Source organism: Mastomys coucha, unplaced genomic scaffold (genome assembly GCF_008632895.1).
Source record: "Mastomys coucha isolate ucsf_1 unplaced genomic scaffold, UCSF_Mcou_1 pScaffold22, whole genome shotgun sequence".
NCBI classification, from domain to species: Eukaryota; Metazoa; Chordata; class Mammalia; order Rodentia; family Muridae; genus Mastomys; species Mastomys coucha.
This window is the reverse complement of record NW_022196905.1, coordinates 61412427-61422782: the sequence shown is the minus strand read 5'-3', so window position 1 is coordinate 61422782 and position 10356 is coordinate 61412427. Positions and strand designations below refer to the sequence as shown.

Below are 10356 nucleotides of genomic sequence, written 5' to 3'. Positions count from 1 at the left end.
TCTGTGTGTTCATGAACATATATTTAAAAATGTGATATGTGTGTATGTGTATGTGTGTGTATATGTGTGTATGTGTGTGTGTATGTGTGTGTATGTATGTGTGTGTGTGTGTGTGTGTGTGTGTGTGTGTGTGTGTGTGTGTCTTGCCTACTTGTTTTCAAAGCCAGGTTCATGAAAGTGGTATTTTAAGTGATTTTCAACATGTGAATGAATTACTGGCTACTGATTTCTACCTTCTCCTCTCATTTTGGTTGTTATAATGGAAAGATTGTCTATAACAACTAGAAACATATTTGCAAACATACTGACCGTGTCTCCTGCTTCTTGTGACTTTCTTTTCCCTGATGACGGACAGGTCCAAGTAGGAAGTCTGAACTGTGACATTTCCCTTTCTACCACATACCTCCTTTTCTTGGGTCACTAATTTTTTTTTTCAGTTAAAAATCTTAACACCATTCTTTTCCCCAGGCTCCTCTCCATTTCCATCCCTGCAGTTCTTTCAGACAGGAACTAATATGAGACAGAGTTTTGACTGTAGGATGGCAACCCCATCCCTCATTTGATGCCCTGTCTTTCTGCTGGAGGTGGGCTCCATAACTTCCTTCTCCCTACTGTTGGACATTTCACCTAAAGTTCCTTCCTTTGAGGCCTTAGAGTCTCTCAGCTCCCAGGTGTCTGGTGCATTCTGGAGGATCCCTCCTCCCCCACCTCCTACCTGTGGAGATTGCCTATTTCCATTCTTTCTGCTGGCCCTCAGGGCTTCAATCCTTTTCCCCCACCCACTATCAGATCAAGTTCCCCTCTTCCCCCCAACCCCGAGTCCACTTTTCCTCCCAGATCCCTTCTTCCCTCCCCACTTGTGATTTCTTTCTTCTCCCTCCCAAATGGGACTGAGGAGTCCTCACTTGGACCCTTCAACTTGTTGACCATTTTGTTTTCTGTGGACTGTATTTTGGGTGTTCTGTACTTGTCTTTCTTCCCTTCTTTCTTTCTTCCTCCCTTCCTTTCCTTTTTCCTTTCTTTCTTCCTTTCTCCCTTTCTTTCTTTCTCTCTTTCTTTCTTTCTATTTCCCTTTCTTTCTTTCTTTGGCTAATATCACCTTATTAGTGAGAACATACCGTGCATGTACTTTTGAGTCTGAGTTACCTCACTCAGGATCCAGCTCAAGGGGAAGCTCCAAAGTCTGACACTACTACCGAGAATACGGAACCTCCACAAAAAGGGATCTATCATGACAACACTCTGGAAGACCCAACAAGCAGCTGAAAGAGTCAGATGCAGATATTTGCTCCCAACCAATGGACAGAAGCTGCTGACCCTGTGGTTGAATTTTGGAAAGGTTGGAAGAAACTGAGGAGGAGGGTGACCTTGTAGGAAGACCAGCAGTCTCAATTAACCTGGACCCCCAAGATCTCTCAAACACTGGACCACCAACCAGGCAGTATACACCAGTGATATGAGGCCCTCAACACATATAAAGTAGAGGACTGCCAGATCTGGGTTCAGTCAGAGATGATCCACCTAACCCTCAAGAGACTGGAGGCTCCAGGGAGTTTAGAGATCAGGTGGGGCGGTGGTTGAGGGGTGGGGACATCCTCATGGAGACAGGGGATGGGGAGGAGGCATGGGATGTGGAACAGTGGAGGGTGGACAGGGGGTGGGGGAGGGGAATAAAAATTGGAGTGTAAATAAATAAATAAAAGACAAAAAAAGGAACTATTTTTAACCCCACCCCACCTTCTTACCTAGGTCAAACACCTCTGTTATAGGCACAATAATACATAGTTCTCCCTTTTTAAGATCTGTATCTTGTGCATAGTTGATTAATATGTGTCATGTTCACTAAGATCCACAAGCAACACTGAGGCTGTTCAGCCCCAAAGCATACTTTTCAGTAAAGAGTTGTTGAGTGAAGGACATAAACTAGCAATATATGACATTGGAAAACTATTACTCTTCCCAATATCTTAAATAAGTTTTTATTAAATTTTCACATAAACTTAAACTGTTATACTCTGGTTTCTCTTCAGATCATATAAACCTTTCGCCTTTTACTAAAGATTTCCGTGGAGAGGAACAACTCTGAGTCTTAAACCAATTTTTTGAGGCCTTGCTTTGGTAGGGCTCCCCCCCCCAAAAAAAAAAACAACTTAAACTGTATATCTATAACAACAAATAAACATACGGCTTAAATTTTAACTTATCTCTTTTTTTTTACACAAAACACTTGCCTAATATCCAACAGATTTTTGTGGTTACAAGAAACACAATTTGCTCTGAATTAATTAAGGTAAAATATTGGTAGTTTCAATTTCACAAATTCAGTTTTTATAAGAGAATTTTCAAATAATACTTCAAAAATGTTCTGGGTTGGTGCAATGGCACAGCGACTAACAGGCCAAAAGTTCTGAGTTCCATCCCAGGATCCACAGAGTGGGAGAAACTGGTTCCTATTTTTTTCTCTCATAAGCACACTGTGAAGGACACACATACTCACACACCTGTGCACATGTATGTGTACATGCACACATGCAGACACATATACACAGACCCACACACACACACACACATATACATAACACTCACACACAACAGAGTAAATGTCAAATTTTTGTTATTTTTATAAAAATACAAGTAAAATGTATTACCACAAGATAAAAATATAAATAGAAGAGCTTTTAGATGAAAGAGCCAATGTGGAGCCTTTCAAACAGAGGACTCAAAGTTTACTCAGATCAAATTTGGCATTCACATAGAGGACGAAGTATCAACAACTGAAGAGCATCTTAAATACTTCTTAGAGAGTTGTGGACTCCTTCCCCCAACCTTGTTGCTTGGGAGTGACTTGGTTCAGTAAGCAGCCCTGACAGGCTGCAAGCTGGAGTTGAGCACCTGCTGTGTGGAGGAGTCCTGACTGCTGCTCCTTAGATCATAGACTTAGCAAGTCTCATACTTATGTTAAAGGTTTACCGGATCTTCCTTTCAAGATCTCCTTCTGGTCTGGTGTTAATGGATTTTCTCCTGTTTATGTTATATGGGCAAGTGTCCAATTCCTCTGGGTCTGATCCCCAAGCCTAACTATAAATACTGAGTGAATTACAGTAAAGCTCTCTCTTATCACTTCTACCTGGCGTCTGTGTCTTTCCTTACTAACTGCTTGCTCCCACAGATAATTGTTCGTCCCAATCCTAGAGCACCCACCGGGAGACAACAGAGAGTGATGTCTATCATGCTAGATATGATCCTCTTACACCTTAAAATGTTTGTAAATTTGGAAAGAAAACACTTTCATATGTATTGTGTTTTTATCTGCCAGAATCAAAAAGGATAAAATAGGAGAGGAATCAGAGGGTATTGTATAAATGCAAAAATATTGTCCCTGCATGCTTAGTGTGTGTGTGTGTGTGTGTGTGTCACATGGTCCTTTTCTGTGATTATTCCCTACCATGAGATACTTCCATTGCTAGAAAGTATTCCCAGGGAAATATACTTGATGTCCAAAGAAAAAGGTTTTCAAAAGTTATCATGAAAAACAGCACTTGGTTTATGAGATTACATTTTGCTGAAGCCTTATGTTCAGAATTCCAAATACCCCATATAGAGTAAGAAGGCTTTGTATGTGATACAAATTTAGTTTATTCCTCACTGTTCATGGGTTTCCTGTATTGTCAGATGACAGATGTTTTCTGGGCTCCTGATAGTTCTGTCACAATGAAAGAAAACTAAAAGTCAGGCATAAAAGAAGGCCAAGAAAACAGACAGCTTCAACAGGGTCTGGGTTAGCCGAGAAAGGTCCCAGGTTATCTCTCAAAATTCAACACATTGTGGTAGAAAAAACATATTATGTTTACCTGGAAACTCTCCATCCATTTCAAAGTCTCTAGCCTTTAAAAGTAGATAAATATAATGGCTTATAAGGAATAATAAGCCTTACATGAGTCATAAACCTTCTGACCTGAAATGCTGAAACCCAAGCATCCAATATGAGCACATTTGAAGATGGGACCTATAAGAGGTTACTATTGAGGAAATGAAGCCATGAGGCCTGAACTCAACAGAATCTGTGTTCCTAGAAGAGAACTTTCTCTCTCTTTACCATATAAGGACACAATAAACGTAAACATTCAAGTGACTACAGAGACCATATCTGCCAGTATCCTGAGACTCCAAACTGTGAGAAATTAAATGTTTGTATTTATAGTTACCAGTTTGTATTTTTGTCATTAGACCAGCTCTAATTCATGGATGAAATTAAAAACAATTTTTAAGACCCAAAATTATAAAATACTACAGGAAAATATAGGGAAAGCACTTTCTGATGTTGATCTAGAAATGAATGGCTTAGGAAAGACCTCAAAAGTACAGGCAAGAATAACACATATGACTATATCACATCATCAACATATCATCACTACATGAAAAGGAAATAATCAACAAAAAATGTTGACCAGAATATCAGAATAATATTCTCAGAATATACATCTGTTTATCTAGAATGTAAAAGGAACACACAGAGAGAAATACTATTTAGATATAAAAATACTGCATTTTTGGCCTTTGCAGGATATGGATGAATTGTGTATATTATTAAAATAAATCAGGACCAGAAAGAGAGTAATGTAGGAACTCCATTAATATTGAATATTATAATATAATATTAAAATTTCAATCTCACAGAAATATGGAATCTAATGATTGAGTCTCAGAAGTGAGAATGGACTGAGAGTAGAAAACATGGGGAGATAAAACTCAACCAGTAAATAACTATGGAAATATAGGAAAAATAAGAAAAAAAAGAGTATTTGTGAATGATGCTGCAATAGGGAACCATGTTTATCTCTCTGACACCCCCTTTTCAGTTCGTTTAGCAGAATACCCAGAAGGAGGATGTCTAAACCACTTGGTAGCTCTTTTCATAATTTGGAAGAGCCTCCATACTCTGTTCCACCACTTGTAAAATATTCAGAATCCTTCACGTTGCACAAGGCTTTGCAAGAGACAACATTCTAACCAACCCCACTTATTTGTAATTATATCCTAATATAATTGCAAAAATGCAGTGGCTACTATTTTATAGTCTCGTTTTTAATTTTGCTGATGGTGCTGTTAAGCGCACTTTTAAATATTTCTTTGCAATTTGAATGTCTTCTTTAGAGAATTGTCTAGTTGCATCATTTGCTGGCTTTAAAATCCCTTCCTTTCTCTCTCACTTTCTTCCTGTATTCATTCACTACTTTCTTTCTTTTTCTTTCTTCCTTCCTTTTTATTTTCCCTCATCTCTTCTTTCCTCCCTTTTACTTTCTCTCTTTGTTCTGGTCTCCCTTGCTTCTTTCCTTCATTCCTTCCTTAGTGAAGAAGAGCCAAAGTCCTGCTAAAGGAAGTGTGGACCATGCATTCAAGGAAACTTGTGAAAGACGGAAACACTGACTCAGGAAAAAAGGAATAAACCTTTCTTTCATGGAATCATCTAACAATTGCTCATGAAGTATCTCTAATGACCTGGAGGGAACACAAATAGTGATTGACAGGTACTGGATGATAGGATGATATAATTCCCAGTACACTAGGGAATAAATGTGAGAATTCCACTATACCACACAGTACCGATGGGTAATAATATGGTTATGAAATAAAACACTTCTTAAGAGGGTAGATCTAATACTAATGCTTCTCTCTCAAGAACAAAAGCTAATAAAAACAAGACCCAAAAAGACTTTGAGATGTGTTAATTAGGTCTAGTATCTAGATTATGTAGTGGAGTTATGTGTGGTTGCACACATTCCCTGCATTAAATTACAGACATTCGAATGTGCTTGTATTAGAATCTCAATATACATAAAAAATAAAATATTTTACTTCAGAGAAATTTAAAAAAATTTAAAAAAAGAAAAAAGAGTAAATATAAAGGTAATGTATAGACAATGTAGAAGATTTTAAATGCTCTCATCACAAATAATAACAAATATTTGAGGTGATATTCTGCCAATTATCTTTATTTGATCATTATTACATGAGTACATACATTAACCATTATATTTTACCACAGAATTGTGTACTACTCTTATATTTGTAGTTGTTTAAAATAAAATAGAAAATAAAACAAATAATTCTGATTATTAAAATAACAAATGAAATAAACAAACCTTATAAAACAATGAGTTTTATGAATATAACATCCAGAATTCACAACTTAACGTATTAATACTCAGAAACCCAATCCCTGCTCCAATTGCTTTTGTGATTTTAATCACCCTCACTCTTAGTTTCAGGGAAGTGTTTTTGCTTTGGGTAGACATGAGACAGAGAAATAAATTCCCCCTTGTCTAATTAAAGGTATAGTTAATTTATCTCCATTTTTTTGCAACACAAATAGCAAAGTTCGGATTAATCAGCTCTAGAGCAAAAGTAAACACTCTGCTTCACTTAATTAAAAATTAAATTTCTCTAGAGGGTTGATTACAGCAGGGAGTCCGGATATGCCTCTGCTAAATATGTGCTACTTGCAGGACAATGTTAGAGACAGGCCAGTGGGACTTGTGCATCAGTGTAAACAAGAATGTGCCCAGACATTCAATTAGGACCTCTGAGTCCTTATTCTCAGCAGAGAATGGGTGAGGAGAGAAGACCAAGGACATATGTAAAAGTTCAAAATTATTGAGGCCAAAGCTATACTTCCAGTTATGATTCAGAAGAAAGGTTTGTAGATAGTCTCCAAAAGCCAGGTAGACTATAAACATAGACAGCCATCACACAGTCTCACACAAGAGAAGTCGGTATCATTCCTGGTTTTATGACAGTATAATTACCAAGCATCATGCAATTACTTCAAAGCTATATCTAATTGCAAATAACTATTCCATCAAGAGAACCATTTCGTTTTATAGACCTGGATGCACAGGAAACCCTTTCACTTTCTGTCTCTGGAAAGGAAACTGAGAGATACAGTCTCAGCTATGGGACTAACAAAGATTTAATCATTTAGCTAGATATCTAAAGCATTATTTGGTACACAAACCAGACAGATAGCATAATGAGAAAACAGAGTTGATAAACTACTACTAAGACAACAAGACCTTGAAGAAGCTCAAGAGGGCAACCTACTGGTGAGGCCTGATCCTCTTGGTCGGTAAGGGTTAGAGTGAGTCAGAAGCCCCCAGGGATCATGCTGTCTGTCACCTGCTTTCATGTAGGAAGGAACATGCATCCTAATGGTCTGATAATTTTCAAAAGAAAATGAAAATACTTGAGGTTTTTTTTCATGCAGCACTTTCACTTTGCATGTTTAGCAGTTATAAAGCTCTGCTCAGCCTCAGCGTATAGCATTTGTCAAATGTTCTCCGCTAACTTGTTGCTTCCCCTTTGGCCCCTATTTGTGATCTCTACCAGAAGCAGCAAACTTTAGCTATGTTTCCATATTTATAAAATGAGCCTGGTACCGCATACTAAATCCTGAACTAGACTTCTTGAGATCTGGAGTTTGTTCTGACCTTGCCTGTAGTTTGTAAATTATCTGCTAAGTCCTCTATACACAATCATGATGATATGGCCTCCCTCTAAACTATGGGATGATTGCATGATATCGTCTGCATTTCCAATCTGTTTAAACAGTGATGTTAACAACATCCCAGCAGGTTCACAAGGAGAACTTAAAGGTCAAGTCATCGAGCTCCCTTCCTAATGTTTGAACAAGGTCTATCCACATTGGTACTTTAAGGGGTGGTAACATATTTGTTGCCACCCCACACCAAATACACATACATTGAAGTGCTAATCACAGATAGGTTGATATTTGTAGGTGGAATCTTAGGAGTCAATTAAGTCATGAGGGTAGGGTACTCAGCAAAAATAATGAGAATGTTTCTTCTATGTTCTTTGCCACATAGACACACCAAGGAGACTGTCATTTATAACCCAGGAAGAGGAGTCTTGATACAACCCCCATCATTCTGCTACAGAGCTCACACATGTTACTCTTAAGCTATGTGGAAAATGGACTTTCTTGTTTAAAGTGCACCTTGTGTTTTTCTTGCTATAGCATTATGACATCAGACATGGCCATACAGACAATGGAGTCACACAGAGCCTGCCCTTACCAGGGTGTTGTGCTTGGTTGAATGTTCTTCTACCATTGGCTTAAATTTTTTAAGAATTAATCAAATAGTGTCCATATTTTTATGCTAGGTTCACACATTATATATTCTGTCCTAATCTCTAAGTTAGAGAACCTAATCTATGCTTGCTGTTCTATTTTATCCCAATCTTCATTATATGATTCCAGGGGTATTTTATTGACTCTGGATTTTACTTCAGTCAAGAGTTTTTTACCTATTTACACCACAACATGTACTTTTCCAAAGCGACCAGGATATAATTATAGATCCCAATTCAAAAATTTATAAGAATTGAAAAGGCCTAAGGGAAAGGTTCAGTGGATCAAGATACCTGCCACATAATCAAACAACCTGAGCTGGATCCCAGGACCCACGACACCGAAGGAGAGAGTGAATGTTCACTAATTGTCCTCTGGCCTCCGCACACCATGATTTGCATACTCACACGTATACACAACTATGCATACGCATTTACATATGCATGTACATTATGTGCATATGCATTGTACATGCATATTAAATAAATAAACAATAAAATACATAAATGAGCATGAGGACGATAAATGCTAAATTCTTTGCTTATACTATTACATGTGTTAAAGAAATGCATTTCGGTATGACTTTGTTTCCTCCAAAATTAGCATGCTGCCTACGAAACAGCATCCCCTGGGCTAACTTGTTTGTGATGTGAATTAATTCAATTCCAGTGTTTGCTTCATTTGTCGTCAATACAGCCCAAAGTAACCAAACTTATACAGAACAAGAGAAAATACATCCCTAATAATGTGATCTTAAAGTTCCTTTCTCTATATCTAGTTTAAAATAAATAAATGTATAGACTTCAAATTATAAATGGCCCGGCGGTGGTGGCACACACCTTTAATCCCAGCACTTGGGAGGCTGAGGCAGGCGGATTTCTGAGTTCTAGGCCAGCCTGGTTTACAGAGTGAGTTTCAGGACAGCCAGAGCTATACAGAGAAACCCTGTCTCGAAAAAACAAAACCAAACTAAAACAAAACAAAACAAAACAAAAATCAAATAATAAATGAACTCCATAAAAATAAAAACTTTGTTGGCACTACAATTCATTATTTTTATTATAAGTTATTTGACCTTGAAAATAATCTAAAATCATTCTGACTTTAACAAATATATTTTAATATAAGTAAATAAATTCCCCATTTCTCTGGTTCCCTAGAACATAATAAAAGCCAAAACATGCTTGCAGAAAAGTTACTTTTTAATATCTTTATGCTCTGAGAGTTTCTTTCCAAGGAAAATTTGAAGCAATTACCAAGAACTTTATGTTTTAATAAAAAGTAAGTTTACAGACATTTTGATATAGGAATGTCAGTCTTTAGTAAAATTGGAATTATCATTTCCCTAAAAACTTCCTTTTCAATGCATTTTTTACTTTACAAATTAATTTGCACCAATAAAATTTGATATTCTTTATATCACAGTATATTTATGGCAATAATTATTGTTTCCTAATACAAATAAAGAAATATGACTTTGAGAAGCTTTTTGGTCAGTGTTCTGGCTTCTTTAGTGTCATAATAGTCAATATTAATACATGCACACAGTATCTAGTCTATTCATGGTTTATTTTAAAAGAGATACATTGTAATATAGTTAACAAGGATTACAAAATTCTACATATAAAGTACTAAAGCATATTAGCAGACTTAGAAGGCAAATATTTGTTTAGCTCGCACATACACAGGTAGTGTGAAATTTTCACTGAGCTAGGTCTCAGCTGGGTTCCCTCTCATGTCTATACTGCAGGCTAGGAGATGTCTGATCCTGTCTCAGTATTGTTCGTGATGGCTCTGTTCCATTTGTCTCATCTTCTGCTTGGAACTGGTGAGTTTGAAAACACATGTTTTGTTACTATTTGTAGCAAAAGTCACTATCAGAGAGCAAACCAGCACAGCCTCCTGGTGCCTTGGCTTAGACTGGCCAAGAGAACCAAACAAGCAACATTCAAACAAGTTGTAAGTCACTGCAAAGACGGAGATAAGTGATGTAAACTGAGTATGTGAAGAATCAGGCGTAAAAAAAAAAAATGCATTGCACTGAATTGTCTAGTCTTTGTGTTATTCGTCCTTCCTGTTTCTCTACACAAATAGATAAATAACAATGAAAACATTCAAAAGAAAATAAGATTAGAATCTCTGTAGTGACAAAATTATATTAACCCAGATTCGTGGGTTTATACTCAATTGAGGGATCATGTTTCAAG

The 10356-nt window shown here is 37.1% G+C and overlaps 1 non-coding gene across 1 annotated transcript; it reads left to right on the top strand.

The window, feature by feature from the left end:
- Positions 1 to 2010: 2010 nt before the first annotated feature.
- On the top strand, positions 2011 to 2126 carry LOC116071539. Its single transcript, XR_004110950.1, has one exon. It is a non-coding gene; the product is annotated as a U5 spliceosomal RNA (small nuclear RNA).
- Positions 2127 to 10356: the final 8230 nt, after the last annotated feature.